Below are 22,932 nucleotides of genomic sequence, written 5' to 3' on the forward strand. Positions count from 1 at the left end.
AAGCACTCAGCAAATATGATTGAATGAATGATTGAATGAAGGAGGGCATTCCAGGCCAGGGGGAAGATGTGAGCGAAAGGTCGGTGGTGAGATAGATGAGACTGAGGTACTGTGAGTAGGTTGGCATTAGAGAAGCGAAATGTGCAGGGTGAGTTGTAGTAGTAGTTAGGGGTGAGGTGATTGAGTGCTTTAAAGCCGATGGTAAGGACTTTGAGGCGGAGGTGGATGCGCAACCACTAGAGTTTCTTGAGGGGTGGGGAAACATGGACAGAATGGTTTTGTAGAAAAGTGATCCGGGCAGCAGAGTGAAGTGTGGATTGGAGTGGGAAGAGACAGGAGGCAAGGAGGTCAGCAAGGAAGTCGATGCTGTAGTCCAGGCAGAGTAAGAGAAGTACTTGGATCAACATGGTAGCAGTTTAGAAGGAGAGGAAAAGGTGAGTTTTACCAGTGTTTGGAAATATGAACTGACAGGATTTAATGAGGGATTAAATGCATGGATTGAATGAGGGATTTTTTAATTTCATCTTCCCTTACGTGTCTGTAGCGAATTCCCCCCTCCTTGCTTTATTCTTATCATCTGGTCCCTAGGTTACTTAAAATTTTTGTCTATTTCTTAGCTGTGTACCTTTTCCCAGCACTAAATACAGTGTTTTACACACGATATGAGCTCGATAAATTCCATTACTAACACTACTGAAGTCATGAGAAGCAGCATGGCTCAGTGAAAAGAGCCCGGGCTTGGGAGTCAGAGGTCATGGGTTCTAATCCCAGCTCCGCCACTTATCAGCCGTGTGACTTTGGGCAAGTCACTTCACTTCTCTGGGCCTCAGTTACCTCATCTGTAAAATGGGGATGAAGATTGTGAGCCCCACATGGGACAACCTGATCACCTTGTATCCCCCTAGTGCTTAGAACAGTGCTTGGCACATAGTAAGTGCTTAACAAATACCATTATTATTATTATCTTTGTGGTGATGTGATTTTTTTAATTAACATATGAGACCTTTGATTGTCTTGGGCATTTTACATTTACTCTTTTCTCTTATCCAAAGGACACGATGTGAAACCTTGCATGATTTTTCTGTTTGAGAAAATAATGCACAATCTACTCAGCAAAGGCAGATTCTTCTTTATAGCATAAAAATTCTTCAAACCCAAATTCAACAGTTTCACTCTCATCTCCCCTTCAGTTCATCAGTGTTAAATTCCTAATTTAACACCTGACATTTTTCTCAATGATGTTAGACAGAATTCTGTCAGACATCTACTTTTCAAACCGGTCAGATGACTTTATTTCAACCCCTTGATATCAATCAATTGTATTTATTGAGCACTTACTATCTGCAGAGTACTGTACTAAGTGATTGGGTGAGTACAGTATAACAGAGTTGGAAGATATGTTCCCTGCCCACGCTGACAAGTCAGTTAATTCCCTCAAGAGCTGTCTATTGCTCCCAGGACTCCTACATTGGTTTCAATCCACCAATCAATTGTATTGATTGAGTGCTTACTGTGGGCAGAGCACTGTGCTCAATGCTTAGGAGAGTACAGTATAACAGAGTTGGTAGGTGTGTTCTGTGCTCATAGCGAGCTTACAGTCTAGAGCAGGAGACAGACATTAATTTAAATAAGTGAATTATATATACGAACGTAAATGCTCTGGGGCCAAGGGAGGAGTGAATAAAGGGAGCAAATCCAAGTGCAAGGCTGATGCAGATGGAGTGGGAGAAGAGGAAATGAGAGCTTAGTCAGGGAAGAACTCTTGGAGAAGATGGGCTTTTAATAGGGCTTTGATGGTGAAGAGAGCAATGGTCTAATGGATATGAAGAGGGAGGGTGTCCCAGGCCAGAGGCAGGACTCGGGGTAATGTTTGTCATCGAGATAGATGAGATCAAGGTACAGTGAGTAGGACAGTACTAGAAGACTGAAGTTTGAAGGCTGGGTTGTAGTAGAAAATAAGATTGATAAGATCGAGGTACAGTGAGTAGTTTGGCATAAGAGGACCAAAATGTGCTGGCTGGGTTGTAGTAAGAAATGAGATAGACAAAATTGAGGTACGGGGAGTACGTTGGCATTAGAGGAGTGAATTGTGCAGATTGAATAGTAGGAGGATAGTAGTAGTAGTGGTTTGATATTATGCAAAATGAAACATGAATCATTAGTGACGTATGCCATTTTCAGGGCTCTATTAGAACTCACCTAACAGACTGTAAAGACCCGAGGAGGCAAAATGAGATTTTGGAAGGCCAAGTGTTCCAGACCAGTCGATAGTATTTGTTAAGCACTTATTATAAGGTGGGCACTTTTCTAAGTGCTGGGGTGGATGCAGGCTAATCAGGTTGGACACAGTCCCTGTCCCACATGGGCTTTGTCTTAATCCCCATTTTACGGATAAGGTAATTGAGGAACAGAGAAGTTAAGTGACTTGTCAAAGGTCCCTCAGCAGGCAAGTGGTGGAGCTGATACACGCTGGATCCGAATGCAGTCTTGAAACTACCACAACAGAGTAAAACCTACCAAATCGATCAGTGCCATGTATTGAGAGCTTACTGCGTATAGAGCACTGTACTAACCACTTGGTAGAGTGCAGTATAACAGAGTTAGCAGACATTTTCCCATCCCACAATGAGCTTACAGTTTAGAGGGCCAGAGGGTACCAAATGGGACCCTCCACAAAAATGCTGTGATTTTGTACTTTTGTGATTCCTCAATCTTGTTTTAAGTGCTTCCTACAGATTGTCGGATCCTGTGAAGATAGATGCTGTCATCTGCATCAGGTATGCATTTTCTCTATCTGTAAAGTGTTTCCTATGTGTTATGCACTGTTCTAAGCTTTTGGGGAGATACAAGCTTATCAGGTTTACAGTCCCTGTCCTACATGGGGCTCACAGTATACATTGGAGAGAGGAAGATTTTACAGATGAGGTAACTGAGGCAAAGAGAAGTGGAAAAAAGCAGCATGGCTTAGGGCACAGGCCTATGAGTCAGAAGGACCTGGGAGTGAGCACTTTGAATCCCATGTGGGAAAGGGACTGGATCCAACCTGATTATAAGCACTTAAAAAATACCCTAAATCAGTAATTAGTTCTTCAACAGGAAGCTGTATCCTGTGACATCTTCTCTTTCCATTTAAAGGTGGAAAGAAATTAGACTCCCAGATTGATGGAGAAGTAAAAACCAGCAGATATGCAATATGATAATAATAGTAAGTGCTTAACAGATACTGTGCTAAGCTCTAGAGTAGCTCTCCCTTCATGGGCCTTGAGAAGCATAGTCACCTAGTCGAGAGAGCACTGGGCTTAGAGTCTGGAGATGTGGGTTTGATTTCTGACTCCATTACTTGACTGCTGTGAAACCTTGGATAAATCACTTCACTTCCCTGTTACTCAGCCTTCTCACCTGTAAAATGGAGACTATGTTCCTTGTCTCCCTTTACCTGAGATCTATGAGCCCTATGTGGTACAGGGACTTCATTGGAAATGACTGTATTGTGTCCACTTCAGTGCTTAGCACAGTGCTTGGCACATAGTGCTGAAGAAATATCGCAATTATTATGAACAGATGGGAAAGCAGGGGCCAAAGAGATGTGGAAGTATTGATATAGAACATGAGCCCCTGAGGGACAGGGACTGAGTCCATTTCCACCTTGAGTATTCTTGCCCATTGCTACCTACAGTGTTCTACACACAGTAAGCGCTTAATAAATACTATTTCTATATCAAGCTATATCAAGTTCGATTTTTGAGTGGGGCTGGAATGTAAAAAGTGGATAATGACTTTTACCTACCTGTGTGAGGTCTGGAGACTTCAGCGTTGGAGGTTTATCCTTTGTTCAATTTTTCCATTGTTTTTTCCATTGTTATTATTGTCATCATTGTATTTGTTAAGCACTTACTATATGTAAAGCACTTTTCTAAGCACTGGGGTAGATAAAAGTTTGCCAGGTTGGAGAGAGACCCTGTCTCACTTCGGTCTCAAGGTCTAAGCAGGGTGGAGAATAAGCATGGAATCCCAATTTTACAGATGCAGAAACTGAGGCACAGAGAAGTAGTGTCTTGTTCAAGGTCACACAGCCAGCAAGTGGCAGAATCGGAATTATAATTTACCTTCCTTGAATCCCTGGCCCATGTGGTTCCCATTAAGAGAAGCAGCGTGGCCTAGTAGAAAGAGAAACAGGCCTTAGAGTCAGAAGACCTGGGTTCTAAGCTCAGTTCTACCTCATAACAATAATAATAATAATAATAATGGCATTTGTTAAGTGCTTACTATGTGCGAAGCACTGTTCTAAGTGCTGGGGAGGATACAAGCTGATCAGGTTGTCCCACTTGGGGCTCACAGTCTTAATCCCCATTTTACAGATGAGGTAACTGAGGCACAGAGAAGTTAAGTGACTTGCCCAAGATCACACAGCTGACAAATGGTGGAGCTGGGTGAGAACCCATGACCTCTGACTCCCAAGCCCAGGCTCTTTCCACTGAATCTCGCTGCTTCTCTTATAATAATAATGATGGTATTTGTTAAGCATTTACTGTGTGCCAAGCACTGTTGTAAGCACTGGGATAGATACAAGGTAATCAGGTTGTCCCCCATGGAGCTCACAGTCTTAACTCCCATTATACAGATGAGGTCACTGAGGCACAGAGAAGTGAAGGGACTTGCCCAAGGGCACACAGCTGTGTCCTCATAGCTGTGACCTCATCTGTAAAATGGGGATTAAGTCCTTCTCCCACCTATTTATTATAATAATATTATTAATGATAATGATTGTAGTATTATTGAGTGATTATTAATAATGATTGTGGTATTAAGTGCTTACTATGTGCCAGGCACTGTACTAAGTGCTGGAGTGGATACAAGCAAATCGGGTTGGATGCAGTCCCTGTCCCACATGGGGCTCACAGTTTCAATCCCCACTTTCCAGAAGAGGTAACTGAGACTCAGAGCAGTGAAATGACTTACCCACTTGTCACACAGCAGACAAGTGGCGGAGCTGAGATTAGGACCCGTGGCCTTCTGACAGGGACTGTGTCCAACCTGATTAACCTATTTCAATTCCAGCACTTACAACAGTGATTGGCGTTTAGTAAGCATTAAAAGTACCATAATCATCATCATAATTAGATGTCATCTCCCCCCAGGAGAATTTGAGGGTCTGCACACAGTAAGTGCTCGATAAATACGATTGAATGAATGAATTTCTAGCCACAAAACCATTTCCTCTTGGTTTCCCACCTCCTCCTTGTCCGCATCAGCTCTCCGATTAAATTATGTCAGCCATCCTTGCCAATTGAGTCTCTGCCCTCTCCCTGCACCTGACACCTGCTTTCAGCTCTTCTCATGATGGCAACTATAAAGAACTCTGACACTGGATCCGTCCCCCGTGAATTCAACCCTCTGATGAGTTCCCGTCTGTCTCTCCCCAAGGCAAACCCGCCTTCCTCTTTCCTCAGCTCTCCACGGTCTCCAGGCCCAGAAAGATGAAGACTGCAGGTGCAGCAGAGAACTCTGAGCGAGCCAGCACCATCTCCACAACCAGATAGGATCCAGGAATTTTCTGGCATCTTCTTCCCCAAGAAGGAAAATCCTGCTGCTTCCCCAAAAGAGCCCTTTCTTGTTCCGAATTTTAAAATGAGGCGAAGGCTTTTGAGGGGATTCTGAGCCTTGGAGCTTCTAAGTATGAATAGTGTCATCAGCAGCAGCAGCAGTGGTATTTATTGAGTGCTTGCTGTCGGCAGAGCTCTATACCAAACTCTCGAGAGAGGACAGTACCACAGAGTCGATAAGGTATTCCCAGCCCACAGTGAGCTTACAGTCTAGAGGGCGAGACAAACGTTAGAATAAATGATGGTTATAGACATAAGTGCTATGGGGCTGAAGAAGAGGTGACTGATTGCTTGGTATATATGATAATAATAATTATTATGGTATATAAGTGCTTTGTGAAAGGCACTGTACTAAGCTCTGGGGTGGTTACAAGCAAATTGGGTTGGACACAGTCCCTATCCCCATGAGGAAACTGAGTCACAGAGAATAATAATAATAATGATGGCATTTATTAAGTGCTTACTATGTGGAAAGCACTGTTCTAAGCGCTGGGAAATTTACAAGGTGATCAGGCTGTCCCACGTGGGGCTCACAGTCTTAATCCTCATTTTATAGAGGAGGTAACTGAGGCCCAGAGAAGTGAAGTGACTTGCCCAAAGTCACATAGCTGACAAGTGGCAGAGCCGGGATTTGAACCGATGACCTCTGACTTCAAAGCCCGGGCTCTTTCCGCTAAGCCACACTGCTTCCCTACTTCCCAAGCACTTAGTACAGTGCTCTGCACACAGTAAGCGCTCAAGTGAAGTGATTTGCCCAGGGTCACACAGCAGACAAGTGGCGGAGCAAGGATTGGAACCCATGACCTTATGACTCCCAGGCCCGTGGTTTATCCACTTGCCATGCTGCTTCTCTTGATTGACATGACTGACATGATCCCTGTCAGTCAGTCGTATTTATTGAGCACTTTCTGTGTGCAGAGCACTGTACTAAGCACTTGGTAGAGTATAATATAACAATAGAACAGACACATTCCCTGCCCACAATGAGCTCACGGTCTAGAGGACTGTCATTTATATAAATACAAAACTTTTAATATATGATTTATAGTTATGTACATAAGGGCTGTGGGGTTTGGGGATGGGGCAAATACCAAATGTTCAAAGGTACCAGTGCATAGGCAATGCAGAAGGGAGAGAGAGCTGAGAAAAGAGGGCTTAATCAGGGAAGGCTTCCTGGAGGAGGTGTGTCCTCGATTATGCTTTGAAGGTGGAGAGACTGGTGGCCTGAAGTATGTGGAGGGGGAGGACATGAGAAATGAGTCTGCAGAGAGATGGATGAGATAGAGACACAGAGAGCGGGCTGGCATTAGAGGAGCAGAGTGTGGAAGGGGAGAGCTGATTAAGGAACAGAGAGGGGACCAGAAATGAGGTTTAATAATAATAATAATAGCGCTTACCTTGTGCCAGGCAGTATACCACGCACTGGGGTAGATACAAGCCAATTGGGAAGGACACAGTTCATGACCCACGTGGGGCTCACAGTCCTAATCCCCATTTTGCAGATGAGGAAACTGAGACACACAGAAGTGAAGGGACTTGCTTAAGGACACACTGCAGACAAGTGACAGAGTCAGAATTAGAACTCAGGTCCTTCAGGTTCTCAGACCTATACTCTTTCCACTGGGCAACACTGCTCCATCCCCCTACTTTGACTGTGTGTTCCATGTGGGCTAGGGACTGTATCCAACCTGATTAACTTGTTCCTACCCTAGCCCTTATGAGAGGGCTTGGCGCGTAGTAAACGCTAAACAAATACCCTATTTATTTTTCTTAATAATATGAATATTATCATTATTGTTATCATCATGATTATTATTATCATATTATTTCCCCAGGGCAGAAGACATCTGGAGCAGCCTGCAGTCAGTCGGTTCAATAGTGATATGTAGTGAGCAATTACTATGTGCAGAGAACTCTACTAAGCACTTAGGAGAGTGCAGTAGAGTGAATAGAAAAGATCCCTGCCCTCAGGGAGTTTTCAGACTACTGTGTGCAACACTTTGTACTGAGAGCTTGGGCAGCTATAGACTAGTGGAGAGAACCCCACTGCTTTCAGGATTCCTGAGTTCTATTCCCATCTCTGCCACATACTGGCTGTATGACTTTAGGCAAGTCATTTCCCTGTGTCACAGTTCCCTCATCAACAGAATGAGGATTCAGTCCCTGTTCTCCCTCCTACTTAAACCGATGATCTTGTATCTACCCCAGTGCTTAGTACAGTGCTTGGAACATAGTGAAGCCCTAACAAATACCACAGTTATTGTTATTAGGTAGGCACGGTCAATGTGCTAATTAGAGTTTGGTAGATACCAAAAGAACAGCTTTCTGGCATGATTAAACACCGTACACATTCTCCCACTCCACTCTGAGTCCCTCCCTAAGTCAGAAATGATTTTGTTTTAGGAAGGTAAGAAAGCCAGCAGGGAAAATGGAAATTCTGCCAGGAACAAAAGCTTGCTCATTCCAGTTCGAGGGAGACGTTTGGCTCAAGGAAGAGAAAGGTTTGCACAAGCTGGTTTGTAGCCAAGAATAAGGAGGCTTCCAACTGACTCTCCATGGGTGATGTTTAGAATTGATCCGCAGGGAAGCTCAGAAGTGACCAATTGGTGGAGAATTGACAAAAGGATGTGAAGGGAAGACCTTCTCGAAGAGGTACTGAAATTCCTTTGTAAATGCTTAACAAATACCAAAATTCTTATAAAAACACTATTGCCACTTGCAATATTTGACAAAAACTGCATTAAGCACTGGAATAGATAGAATACAATCCTATCATTCACAGTACCTGTTCCACATTGGGCAAATAGCCCAAAGACGAGAGAGAAAAGGTAGGTGTTTGAGAGAGAACAGGTATTTGATCCCCATTTTTCAGATGAGGAAACTGGGGCACAGAGAAGTGAGGTGACTTGCCCAAGGTGTCATAGTAGATAAGTGGCAGATCCAGGATTAAAACTCAGATTCTCTGACCCACAGGCCAGAACTCTTTCCACTAGGCCACACTGCATCTCTTTCTTTGAGATAGGCAAGTGGTGGAGCCAGGATTAGAACCTCAGTCTCCTTTCTCCCAAGCCCAGGACCTTCCATCCAAGCCTTGCTGCTGCCTTAGTTTTGTCTCCGTGGTTCGGTGATTTTATGATCTCTGGAAGCAAACATGAAATGCCGTCGACAAATCCAGGGGCAAGATTTGGGAGACTGTACAGCTCAGAGTTGCTGAGATGGGGCCTCAAAATCCATCGTGCCCGAAATACTTGGGAACAAATTAGTGACACTCATACCAAATCAAACTTCTTCTTTGACTTTCTCGAGTCCCAATGGAAAAAGAATGAAAGCCCAATCATTTCATTCATTCATTCAATCATATTTATTGAGCGCTTACTGTGTGCAGAGCACTGTACTAAGAGCTTGGGAAGTACACAATTAGGAAACTTTTTTGGCTCAGAGAGAAATGGTCAGAGATTCAATGATCCTGACAAATCAAGGAAATGATACAAACTGAAGACAATAGAAGTGTGACCTAGTGGATAGAGCCGTGGGTTAGGAGGCAGAAGGACCTGGGTTCTAATCGCAGCTCTGCCACTTGACTGCTGTGTGACCTAGGGCAAGTCACTCCACTTCTTTGGGTCTCAGTTTCTTCATCTGTAAATGGGGGAGAGAGTACCTGTTCTTCCTCCCTCTTAGAATGTGAACAGGGATTAAGTCTGATCTAATTATCCTCCATATGCTTTTCTAGCTAGAAGTGTATACTAAAAAAAAAATTATTCTATGGTGTTTATTTTAGAACATACTGTGGGCAGAGCACTCTACTAAATGTTTGGGAAAGTACAATACAACAGAGTTAGTAATACATTCTCTGCCCAGAAGGAGCTTACAGTCTAAAGAGGGAGACAGACATTAATATGTCAATAATTTGTAGTCTATAATTTATAGATAGGTCTGCAAGTGCTGCGGGACTGAGGGTGGGGCCAATACCAAATGTCCAAAGAAATACCTTTGCTGTTATTGAATGGCATTTTAAAACAATATATGCTTCCAGAAACCAGATGGAACAGTGACAATTAGGTATCAACTTTCTTCTGCAATGCTCTCCTTGTTCTCCTGATGCTGACTCCCTCCAAGCACTTCTGCTGGTAGCCAGGAGACAGGCATTTGCAGGAGTATAGGTGGGAGCTGATACTGGCTTCATCAATCAATATTATGTATTGAACACTTTTTTTTAATGGTATTTGCTAAGCACTTACTATTTGACAAACACTGAACTAAACCTTGTGGTACATAGAAGCTAAGCAGGTTGGACACAGTCCCAGTTCCACAGGGGGCTCACAGTCTTAATCTCCATTTTACGGATGAGGTAACTGAGGTACAGAGAAGTGAAGTGACTTGTCCAAAGTCACACAGCAGGCAGGTGTCAGAGATGGGCTTAGAACCCAGGTCCTCGACTCCCAGGCCTATGCTTTATCCATTAGGCCATGCTGCTTTTAACGCTTCTTCTCCGCACACTTACTGTGTGCGGGGGACGGTACTAAGCATTTGGGAGAGTACAGTGTAATTGAGTTGGTAGACATGATCCCTGTCCTTAAGTATTTTATGGTCTCCTCTGTGCAGTGTTCTGTACTAAGCGAAAGGGAAAGTACAATGCAATATAGTTGGCAGACACAATCCCTACCCTCTAGGAGTTTATGGTCTAGTTGGGGAGACAGACATTACAAGAGATAAGGGAAGCAGCAAAGTGTAAGGATTTGGACATAAATTCTGTTGGGGGTAGAGTCTGTGGGGGATACAAGCAAATCAGGTTGGACATGGTCCCTGTCGCACTTGGGGCTCACAGTCCCAATCCTCATTTTACAGATGAGGTGACTGAGGCCCAGAGAAGTGAAGTGACTTCCTGAAGATCACACAGCAGACACACGGCATATCCTGTCTTGACTACTGCATCAGCCTCCTCGCGTACCTCCCTGCCTCCAGCCCAAGGTCCCAAAGCAGGCAAGTGGCTGAGCGAGAATTAGAACCCAGATCCCCCAACTCCCAAGGCCCATGCTCTTTCACGCTGCTTCTCTTGCACACTTTGTGCAGAGCGTTGTGATAAGTGCTTGGGAGAGTGCCAGGTGACCTTGGGGAAGTCATTCCACTGCTCTGGGCCTCAGTTTCCTTATCTGCCAAACGTGGATTAGATCCCTGTTCTACTCCAGACTGTGGGACCAGGACTAGGTACAGAGCCCTATTAGCTTTTAACTACCCCAGCACTTAATACAGGGGCTGGCGCTCTAACAAGTACTTAAGGAGACTCACAATTATTATTATTGATATTAATATCATCATTATCATCATCATGAGGAATGGACTGTAAATCTCCAAACTCTTCATCTTCTCTTCTCCAGCTTCCTGTCTTCTCTGCTGAAGGTTTGCCTTGACCCCTTAGTTCCCAGCTCTCCCTTTTTTTTTTTTGTCTGTGTCTCGTACTAGTACTGCTACTACTACTAATAATAATAATGATGGCATTCATTAAGCACTTACTATGTGCAAAGCACTGTTCTAAGCACTGGGGAGGTTACAAGGTGATCAGGTTGTCCCACGGGGGGCTCACAGTCTTCATCCCCATTTTTTTTACAGATGAGGGAACTGAGGCCCAGAGAAGTGAAGTGACTTGCCCAAAGTCACACAGCTGACAAGTGGCAGAGCCGGGATTTGAACCCATGACCTCTGACTCCAAAGCCCGGGCTCTTTCCACTGAGCCATGCTGCTTCCCTAAAAATAATTGTGGTATTTTTAAGCGCTTACTATGTGCCAGGCATTTTACTAAGTGCTGGGGGAGATACAGACATTCAGGTTAGACACAGTCATTGTCCCATGCAGGGCTCACAATCTTCATCCTCATTTTACAGATGAGGTACCTGAGGCTCAGAGAAACGAAGTGATATGCCCAAGGTCACACAGCAGACAGATGGAGGAGCTGGGATTAGAACCCAGGACCTTCTGACTCCCAGGTTGGTTCTCCATCCACTAGGTTACGCTGCTGCTTCTGGTGACAGTTCTCTTGGCGTGGCTTAGTGGAAAGAGCCCAGGCTTGGGAGTCATAGGTCATGGGTTCTGATCCCAGCTCTGCCACTTGTCTGCTGTGTGACCTTGGGCAAGTCACTTAACTTCTCTGTGCCTCAGTTACCTCACCTGTAAAGTAGGGATTAAGACTCTGAGTCCCACGTGGGACAACCTGATTATCTTGTATGTACCCCAGCACTTAAAAGAAGAAGAAGAAGCAGAGAAGCAGCATGGCTTAGTGGAAAGAGCACGGGCTCTGGAGTCAGAGGTCATGGGTTCAAATCCCAGCTCTGCCAATTGTCAGCTGTGTGACTTTGGGAAAGTCACTTAACTTCGCTGGGCCTCAGTTCCCTCATCTGTAAAATGGAGAATAAGATTGTGAGCCCCCGTGGGACAACCCGATCACCTTGTAAACTCCCCAGTGCTTAGAACAGTGCTTTGCACATAGTAAGCACTTAATAAATACAATTATTATGCCAAGCACATAATAAGTGCTTAACAAATATCATTATTATTATTATTATTATTATTATTATTATTATTATTATTTTCTGTTCTCAAGTTCTCCCCTATGTCCACTTTCACCTTCTCCCCTGTGGAAAAAGGATGAAATGGGACAGACAGATCCCCCTTGGGAGTGGTTTTTCCTCTCTGGTTTCAGGCTACTCTTTTCTGAGCCCTAGAGGAAGGGCAAGCTTGTGGCTGTTGCAGAGAAGAAGAATGCTTTGCTTCGATCTTTGGAAGAAAAGAAGCATGAGTCAAATCGGTTAGGATATCTTGTGAACCTCAGGTCTTGAGAAGCTCAGAAGCAGCTTGGCTTTGTGGAAGGAGCACAGGCTTGGGAGTTAGAGGTTGTGGGTTCTAATTCTGGCTCTGCTACTTATCAGCTGTGTGACTTTGGGCAAGTCATTTAACTTCTCTATGCCTCAGTTACCTCATCTGTAATATGAGGATGAAGACTGTGACCCCCACGTAGGGCAACTCCTTGTATTCCCCCAGCGCTTAGAACAGTTCTTTACACATAGTAAGCGCTTAACAAATACCATCATTTTTATTAGTAGTAGCATTTTCCTGAGAAATTCCATTTATTCTTTTTATTATTGTTATTACTGTTATTGTTATTATTGCGATATTTATTAAGTACTCACTGTGTGTCAAGCACAGCTGTAAAAGCTGGAGTTGACAAGCGTTGATTAGATCAGACATTGTACCCGTCCCACATGGGACTCATGGTCTAAGTAAATTACTTCTTTTGCTAAAGGCAGTCAATTTCCCTCTTCTTCATGCCCCCCAGATGTTCTGTTTTTATGAAAGAGAAAGCTCCACAGAAAATACACTATCTTGATAAATACAATTTTTCCATTATCATAATTTCATACTATTTTTCTCTTTCCTTTTCTTCCTCTTTACCATTCCCTCCATTTCCCTGAAAACCTTAGATGGAGCCAGACTTGTTTGAAAAGTGTTCAACAGCTGGATGGGAATTTTGTCCGGCTTTTGTTTTAGCTTTCCATTCCCCTTTCGTGTACTCTTGTATTATCTTGCCTTGTGCTTAATGCGCATAATCCCTGTCGGAATTATAAAGATGCTTGTTGGTGTTCGGAGAAAACATTGTAGCGGCTGAGTTGCATGAAGACAACAGGGAAACCACTTGAAAATTAACTTGTTTTCCTGCATCTGAGATACTAGGCCTGTCCTGAGCTATTTCAGGATCATAATGGTGACGATGTTGATCAATTAGTGATAATTATTATTATTATTTACCTAGTAGAAACTGTCCTTGCCCTCAAGGAGCTTACAGTCTACTGTGTGCAGAGCACTGGGCTAAGCACTTGGGTGAGTATGATAGAGTTGGTAGTCATGGCTCTTGTCTCCAAGGAGTTGACAGTCTAGCAAGGAAGATAGACATTAAGTATAATAGATGAAGATATTGGTTTTATCTTCTGTGATATCAATCATGATATCTCCTTCTGCTTTTTTTATGGTATTAAGTGCGTACTATGTGCCAGACACTTTACCGAACATTGGGATAGACATATGTTATCAGGTTGGATACAGTCCCTGTCCCACATAAGCTTGTGGTCTTAATCCCCATTTTATTGTTGAGGTCACTGAGGCCCAGAGAAGTGAAGTGACTTGCCCGAGGTCACCAGACAAGTAGCAGAGCTGTGATTAGAACTCATGTCCTTCTGATTTCAAAGCCCAGGCACTGGCCATTAGCCAACAGTTCTTCCGGTCCAGAATCACTACTCTGAATTTACAGAACATATTTGACTTCCCCAGCCCAAACTTGTCCCCTGATGTTATCTAAAGTGATGTTGATGGGCATTTTCTGGGAACCGGAGGACCTGGGTTCTAATCCCAGCACTGCCACTTGTCTGCTGTGTGCCCTTGGGCAAGTCACATCATCTCTGAGCCTCAATTTCCTCAGTAATGACAATAATAGTTAAGTGCTTACTCTGTGCTGTATTAATCACTGGGGCAGATAAAACATGCTCAAATTAGACATGGATAGTGAAGCCCCATGTCTGATAGAGGCTAAATAAGATGAAGAATGGGATTTACAGATGAGGAAACTGAGGCAAAAGTTATTTAAGTGACTTACCCAGGGTAACACAACCGACTGGAATTAGAACCCAGGTCCTCTGATGCTCAGGCCTGGGCTCTTTCCAGTGGTCCACACTGCTCATCTCTAAAAACAGGGATAAATTACCTGTTCTCTCACCCTTTTAGTCTGGGCCAGGGGCTGTGTTCAATTTGCTTATACTCTATCAACCCCAACAGTTAGTATGTTGCTTGACACATGCTAAGTGCTTAACAAATATCACAATTATTAATTATCATTATTGTCATGATTATCTTTCTCATCGTTAAATGGGATTTGGATGGAGGAGGCTATCTTTGAGCATGTTGAAACTTCTGTCACATCTTTTAGGACTGGAAAAAATGGCACCAGCTTGCCGATTGCAACTTTACCATGAAAAAGAGCGGACTTCGTTCTTGTTCCAGATAATTTGTAGTATCGATTGTTTCCCCTCAAAGGTCAACCTCTAAATGCACTGTAACTGAGCCCCACGGATAAATCTCTGATAAGCAAAAACAAACCAAATAAGCTTGTTTGCTCAGTTCGGGGATTAAGCCGCCCGCTGATCTTTAACGGACTGTGCATCGCTCTGTGTGCAGTACGAAACTTCACGTTTGGAGATTTGTTTCCTTTCATTTTCCAAACTAAGGAAAACAAAACAGATTTAAAATGTATTAATCCGTATGTGTGTGGCAGTAACCGATCTGCTAATTTACAGTATCGAAGCAAACAATCTCTCTGCCTTTAATATATGGCGCCATCTGTCCCCTGCTCTGATATCCTCTAAAACCAGATTTGTAATTCCAATAAAGAGTACAGTTTGTACTTCCATCCTTTCGACATCAAGCAGCTGTGAAATATCAGGTGTTCTACTCCACCGTGGTTGTAGTAACTGTGTGATCGATTAAATATCGATGACATTCTGGATTTTTCAACTCCATTATCGAAGATGAGTTTTTTTTCTCCCAATGATAAATCTGCAAGAAATAAACAACCTGATGGCATCTTTTTTTTTTATTTTAGTGCTATTTAAGCGCTTGCTATGTTCCAGGCATTGTACTAAACATAGATACAAACTAATCAGGTTGAACACAATCCAAGTCCACATAGGGCTTGTAGTTTTAATCTCTGTTTTACAGATGAGGTGACTGAGGAACAGAGAGGTGAAGTGACTTTCCCAAGATCACACAGCAGACGTGTAAGAGGTGGGGTTAGAACTAGGTCTTATGACCCTCAGGGCTGGGTTTTCTCCGCTGGGCTGTGCAGCTTCTCATCCAAGCCTCTCCGTGGACTTTTGTTGGATTGTTGTAGGTATGTGGTTAACGTTCTCATTCATCAAAGCCAGCGTCAACGGGAGCCATTTTGAGTCCCGTCCAAGAAATTGGGGCTGGAGAAGACAGGATGAGCAGAGCTACTGAAATTGGAGACAGAAAATGAGTTTTCCCAGCCAAGTCGGACAGGCTGAGTTGGCTGAGTTTTTCCAGCCAACTTTTTCTGGCATGGGTGAATTAGAAGTGCACCTCTTTTTCACTCTGAGTGTTGAATTGCAAGTACAGGCTTTAGCTCATCATGGGCGCAGGGAATGTGTCTATCAACTCTGTTATTTCGCCCTCTTCCAAGCGCTCTGTATAGTGCTCTGCACACAGTAAGCGCTCAGTAAATACGATTGAATCAATGAATTGATAGAAAACCTGGACTCTGTCCACCTTCCCTCACCTGCTAGGATGTTCCACTGAGGAAGGCTCGTAGTCTGAGGCCTCATAGTCAGAATCAAACATGGAGAGAGGAAAATGTATGTAACATCTATTAAAGGGGAGATTCTAAAAGGTTTCATTGCAAAAGACCATGTTTAGGAGAATAGTGTTTAATAGTTCTGATCAGTGTGACAGCAGCTCTTTAGTCATGGAAGGTTTTTTTTTTGGCGGGGGGGGGCGTGGTTTTATGGTATTTGTTAAGTGCTCACTATGTGCCCGGCACTGTGCTAAGCACTGGGGTTGATAGACGCGAAGGAATGGATCAGGTGGACAAGACCTAAGGCATAGAAGAGTGCTTGGCACATAGTAAGTGCTTAACAAATACCATCATCATTATTATTATTATTATTATTATTCCCATAGTTCCCAGCCCTTCTGCCCCCGGAGGGGCTGGGTGAGCCCTAAGGCCCAACACTGGGACCCGGAATGAGAAAATTGTGATGGATCTTGTCCCACCATCCTCTTTCACCTCAAATAGGGCCAACAGAAGGGAAAAGAATCAGGAAGTAATAATAATAATAATGATGGCATTAAGCGCTTACTATGTGCAAAGCACTGTTCTAAGCGTTGGGGAGGTTGCAAGATGATCAGTTGTCCCACGGGGGCTCACAGTCTTAATCCCCATTTTACAGATGAGGTAACTGAGGACCAAAGAAGTTAAGTGACTTGCCCAAAGTCACACAGCTGACAATTGGCGGAGCCGGGATTTGAACCCATGACCTCTGACTCCAAAGCCCGAGATCTTTCCACTGAGCCATGCTGCTTCTATGATAGCATTTAAGTGCTTACTATGTGCAAAGCACTGTTCTAAGCTCTGGGGGAGATACAAGGTGATCAGGTTGTCACACGTGGTGCTCACAGTCTTCATCCCCATTTTACAGATGAGGTAACTGAGGCCCCGAGAAGTTAAGTGACTTGCCCAAGGTCACACAGCAGACATGTGATGGAGCCGGGATTCGAACCCATGACCTCTGACTCCAAAGCCCGGGCTCTTTCCACTGAGCCATGCTGCTTCAAGATTTATCTGGGGAACAGTCTCCGTGAACTCTTTGTACTAGGTTTGAGAAGCAACATGGTATAGTGGATAGAGCACAGGCCTGGGAGTCCGAAGGCTATGGGTTCTAATCCTGGCTCCGCCTATTCTCCCGATTCTCCGCCTATTCCTCCCTTCAAGGCCTTACTGAGAGCTCACCTCCTCCAGGAGGCCTTCCCAGACTGAGCCCACTTCTTCCTCTTCCCTTCCTCCCCCTCTCCATCCCCCCGCCTTATCTCCTTCCCCTCCCCACTGCACCTGTATATATGTATATGTGTTTGTATCTATTTATTACTCTATTTTATTTGTACATATTTATCCTATTTATTTTATTTTGTTAATATGTTTTGTTTTCTTCTCTGTCTCCCCTTCTAGACTGTGAGCCCCCTGTTGGGTCGGGACCATCTCTATATGTTGCCAACTTGTACTTCCCAAGCGCTTAGTACAGTGCTCTGCACACAGTAAGCGCTCAATAAATACGATTGAATGAATAAATGAATATTCTCTGCTGTGTGACCTTGGGCAAGTCACTTCACTTCTCTGTTCCATCATCTCTAAAATGAGAATTGAGACTGTGAGCTCCACATGGGACAGGGACTGTGTCCAACCCGATTTGCTTGTATTCACCCTAGTGCTTAGTACAGTGCCTGGCACATGGCAAGTGCTTAACAAATGCCATTATTATTCTTATTAGGTTGGAACCAGTCTCCTCTATTCAAAGTTGGGGATGCCCACTCTTTCAAACTCCATGTCCTGCTGAGTAACTGATTAGATCTCCTCTCTGGAGCTAGGAGAAGTGAGTATCTCCCCACCCCTTAGGTAAAAGGTTTCAGAGGTAGCCCATTTGGGGTTGCTTGAAAGGAAGCCCATTTTGGAGACAACTGATGCTCCCCAGTTTTACCAGCTGCTAGAAGTTGGGAATCCTGCTGACCAGTGTACTCATTGCTAATTGCATACCCAAGTGTAAAGTGGACAGCTCAAGCTGTAGTTAAACACCCTTTAAAGGCAGATGCAGCATTCATTCATTCAATTGTATTTATTGAGCGCTTACTGTGTGCAGAGCACTATTCTAAGTGCTTGGAAAGTACAATTCAAAAACAGAGAGAGACAATCCCTGCCCACAATGGGGTCACAGTCTAGAAGGGGGGAGACAGACATCAAAACAAGTTAACAGGCATCAGTAGTATCAGCAGGAATAAATAGAATTATACATACACATCAGAAGAAGTAAACAGGCATTAATATAAATAAATAGAATTATAGATGTGTACATATATACACAAATGCTGGGGGGGTAGAGCAAAGGGAGCAAGTTGGGGTGACGGGAAGGGAAGGGGGAGCTGTGGAAAAGGAGGGCTTAGTCTGCCATGGCCTTGTGACAAGAGTTAGAGTCAGAGGACGTGGGTTCTAGTTCCAGCTCTGCCACTTGTCATCTGTGTGACCTCGGGGAAACCACTTAACTTCTCTGGGCCTCGGTTACCTCCTCTGTAAAGTAGGGTTTAAGACTGTGAGCCCCATGTGAGAGAGTGACTGTGTCCAATGTGATTGTCTTGTAACTGCCCCGGTGCTTGGAACAGTGCTTGGCACATAGTAAGTGCTTAACAAATACCTTTATTATAGGTTGGGCACAGTCCATGTGCCACATGGGGCTCACAATCTTAATCCCCATTTTACAGATGAGGTCACTGAGTGAGGCACAGAGATGCTAAGCGCCTTGCCTAAGAAATCTGGTGCAAGAAGTCTGTTGATTCAGAAGCATTCCTTGTAAATTCCCTGTGGGCAGGGAACTTGTCTACCAACTCGGTTGTATTGTACTCTCCCAAGTGTTTAGTACATTGCTCTGCACAGTAAGCATGCAAATACCTTTGATTTACTGTATGCTCTAGACTGCATGGTCATTGTGGGCAGGGAAGATGTCTATCAAATCTGTTGTATTGTACTCTCCAAGGCACTTAGGACATTGCTCTGCACACAGTAAGTATGATCGATTGCTAGCACCACCAGCGGAGGTATTGGTGGTGCTCCTTTAACGTCTCGTAATCTGTGGGCCTGCAGAGATAATCATCATCCATGGTATTTATTGAGGGCTTCCTCTGTTCCCAGTACTGTACTAAGTGCTTGGGAGGGTACAGTACAGTAGAGTTGGTAGAAACGTTCCCTGCCCACACCAAGCAGAGATCCTACCTGCTTTTGCCATGCTGCTTTTCAAAACAATCAACTGATCAATCAGTGGTATTGAGTGCTTACTGTGTGCAGAGCACTGGAATTAAGCTCTTGGGAGTGTGCAATGTAAGAGAATCGGTAGACACATTCTGTGCCCACAGTGAGCTTTTTGAAGCCACAGTCAGAAATGCATGAGTTTGGGGTTCATCTTATTTTTCAGTATTCCAGTCAAGGATCAGGCCCTCATATGCACGATGTTGTATATTTTCCCATCACTGATCATTTGCACTCTTATGTCTTGGAGAATTTGTTTTACTTATTCATCAATTGTGATATAAATCAAACTCTTGAATAAAAAGGTCATTTTGGGCAGGAAATGTGTCTGTTATATTTTATTCTCCCAGGCTCTTAATACAGTGCTCTGCACAAAGTACATGCTCAGTAAATATGATTGATTCTAGACTAATTTTAGTCTCCCCCAAGAAAGGTTACAGGAATGCACAAACCCATATTCCAATATGCTACAATGAACTTTTACGAACATGTTTGTGTTTCAAATCTTATTGACAACTGCTTTGTTACTAAAGGAACAATTTATGTGTATAATTAATCAAAGGAACTATCTCCAAGGAATTATTTTTTTCAGAAAGATACCTTTTGTTATCTGCAAGTAATGAATATATTTCATTAACGTTCTATCATGAGATGGATGGTCTTTGTTGAATTTCATTGAAGGTTTATTTTGAGGTTTTTTTGTTCTTTTTTTTTAATCTAAGCAGTGCGTTGAGGTCTTTCATTCACATCCTTGGGATCTGGGATGTGTCTTTAATTATTTACTGGTAACAGGTGTTTCCTCTATAGGAAACCATTATCTCTACATTTTTAAACAATGCAAATCCTGATTTTGATTTCCTGCTTGTTCCCTGTTTTGTAGGGGAGTGTGCGTCTGTATGTGTGTCTGTGTGTGTTTATCTGAGGAGTTGTACAGCTAAATAATACACTAGCTAATTGACAAGCAAACTTCAAGTGCAGAAATATTCAATTATTCAAAATGAACAGACTCTTTGGAAGGCAATGACATTCCATGAATGCGGGATTTCTAAAGAATCGTGACTGGCATTTTCGTTTTTGATTCTTTTTTTTTTGTTATTTTTAAACAGCAGTGGCCTTGACTGAAATAAATGAGTCTATATTTCTTTCCTTTCTCTGGTTGTAGTTGTACATATCAATATTGGCATTATGCTCCCTATAGCGGAGACAGGCTTGAAATTGATAGAACAAATCCCTTTTGTTAAAAAGGAAACGACAATACATCAACAATGTTCCCAGACATGTTTGTGTGTGTGTGTGTGTGTGTGTGTGTGTGTGTGTGTGTGTGTGTGTTTCATTCCTCCAAAGAGGCAATGTGCTAATCCATTCATGGGTGTGTGAATGAAAGATTATCCCCTTCCTGTTGTAAACTCCAAATCAGAGCAGGCCCCATTTTTCTAGCCCATTGATTCCTCAGGGTCCAGAATTCATTGTTATGGAGTCATCAGTGGTATTCATTGAGCACTTTCTGGGTGCAGAGCACTGTACTGAGTACTTGACAGAGAGTAGGGTTCATAGATAGGATTCCTGCCCTGAAGGAGCTTACAGTCTATTGTCTGCAGAGCACTGTATTAAGCCCTTAATAATGGTACTTGTAAAGTGCTTACTATGTGCTGTGCCCAGCACTGCAGCGCTGCAGTAAATATAAGTTAATCAAGTTGGACACAGTTTCTGTCCCATGTGGGGCTCGCACTCTTATCCCCTTTTACAAATGTGGTAACTAAGGCCCAGAGAAGTGAAGTGACTTGCTTAAGGTCACACGGCAGACATCTCCCTTCTTCTCCCCCAGACCTCCACCTCCCTCCATCTGCCTCCCTCTCCCTTAGTTTCTCTTCCTCAATCTCTGTGAAAAGCAAGCTCATAATTACTGTTCATTTCAGACCTAATACCCTCTTGCCCCACTTGTAGATTATCCTGGGCAGGAGTGGAACCTCTCTGAGGGGGACTTTTGCCATCACTCAACAGGGTAAGGGGTACCTAAACCTTTGGTCAAGTCAATAGCACTTATTGAGCGCCCACTGTGTGCAGAGCTAACTGCTTTAGACCCCTCTGGAGGTCGCACCTGGAGAGTTTCCAGTACTCTACCGGACTCAACTATGGGAGGGAGAGTCAAGCAGAGACATGCCTATTCCATTCTTAGCTTGGCCAGTGGCTAGCAAGTGGAAGACAATCAGCTACAGGTCAAAACTCACCTGTGCTGGGCAGCAGCGGCACGGGAGAGAGTTGAGGGTGGAGACTTCAGTTTATTGCGTGGAAGGAGGCAGTGGTAAACCACTGCTAGATTTTTACCAAGAAAACTCCATAGATACGCTACCAGAACATTGCAGATGGAGGTGGGGCATTCTGAAAGAGATGTGTCCATGGTGTTGCTGTGGTTTGGAGATGACTCGAGGCATAAGACAAGACAAGCTCTTGGGAAAGTCCAAGTGGGATTATCACCACTCTCGGGCTGTTTTTCTTCCTAAGTGAAGGTGGACTTGACAGATGTCTTCATTAGTGCCTCCCTGTTACAACATGGTCAGAAAGGCTCGTAGACACCGTGAGTCACAGCTTCGGAGGGAAAGTCAGATCCAAGTCCTAAGGAAGACAGTGAAAACTAACAGCTGATATCCCCTCTTGCTTCCAGATGTCTTCCATTCAACCCACTGTGATTTGTTGTTTTTTGTTTTTGTTTTAAGATAAGTGCTTACTATGTCCCCTCTCATGGTCACACCTGCAGAGTTGCCAATACTCTACCAGTTTCGACTACAGGAGGAAGAGTCAGGCAGAGGCATATCCATTCCATTCCTAGCTTGGACAGTGGCTAGTGAGTGGAAGGCAATCTGCTACAAGGCCAAACTCCCCTGTGCTGGACAGCAGCGGCACGGGAGAGAGTCGAGGGCTGAGACTCAGGTTTACTGCGAGGAAGGAGACAATGGCAAACCACTTCCGCAGAGTTTTCCCAAGAAAACCCTATGGATACACTACCAGAACGATTGCAGGCGGAGGCGGGGCATTCTGGGAGAGATGTGCCATGGAGGCACTAAGGGTCGAAGATGACTTGATGGCGTAAGACAAGCTTACTATGTGCCAGGTATCTTTAAAGATATCCAATCGACCACAATTTTTATTTATTAATTTTTGTATATGATTGGAAATTCTAATAGCTTTAGTGTCTGTAGTTAGATTGGGAATCCCACTTGGGACAGGGACTGTGTCTGATCTCATACCTACCCCAGCACTTAGAACAGTATTTGAGGGGAGAAGTGTGGCCGAGGAGAAAGAGAACAGGCATGTGTTCACAGCCCTCTGTCAACTCCTTGAGGGCAGAGGTTGTATTTGTAATGCCAAAAAAAAAAAATCCCTTGTTCTAATGGCACTTCTCTGCTGTGTAGCCACGGGCATGTCATTTAACTTCTCCATGCCTCAATTACCTCATTTGTAAAATGAGGATTAAGACTGTGAGCACCATGTGGGGCAAGGACTGTGTCCAACCTGATTTGCTTGTATCCACCCCAGCACTTAGTACAATGACTGGCACATTGCATGCCCTTAATAATTGCCACAGTTATTAGCGGGAAGTAAATTGGCCTCAATGGTCTCTTTTTCAGCCTCCCAACACACTCCCCTTTCTGTAAAGTGAACCTTGGAAATAAGAGCAAAACAACATGACTGCCCGCTGAAAATGGCCTT

The 22,932-nt window shown here is 43.8% G+C and overlaps 1 non-coding gene across 1 annotated transcript; it reads left to right on the forward strand.

The window, feature by feature from the left end:
• Window positions 1-21,955: 21,955 nt before the first annotated feature.
• Window positions 21,956-22,093, forward strand: LOC119930148. The gene has a single exon (XR_005451638.1). It is a non-coding gene; the product is annotated as a small nucleolar RNA SNORA7 (small nucleolar RNA).
• The last annotated feature ends 839 nt before the right edge of the window (window positions 22,094-22,932 follow it).

The sequence above is a fragment of the Tachyglossus aculeatus genome, chromosome 6 (genome assembly GCF_015852505.1).
Source record: "Tachyglossus aculeatus isolate mTacAcu1 chromosome 6, mTacAcu1.pri, whole genome shotgun sequence".
NCBI classification, from domain to species: domain Eukaryota; kingdom Metazoa; phylum Chordata; class Mammalia; order Monotremata; family Tachyglossidae; genus Tachyglossus; species Tachyglossus aculeatus.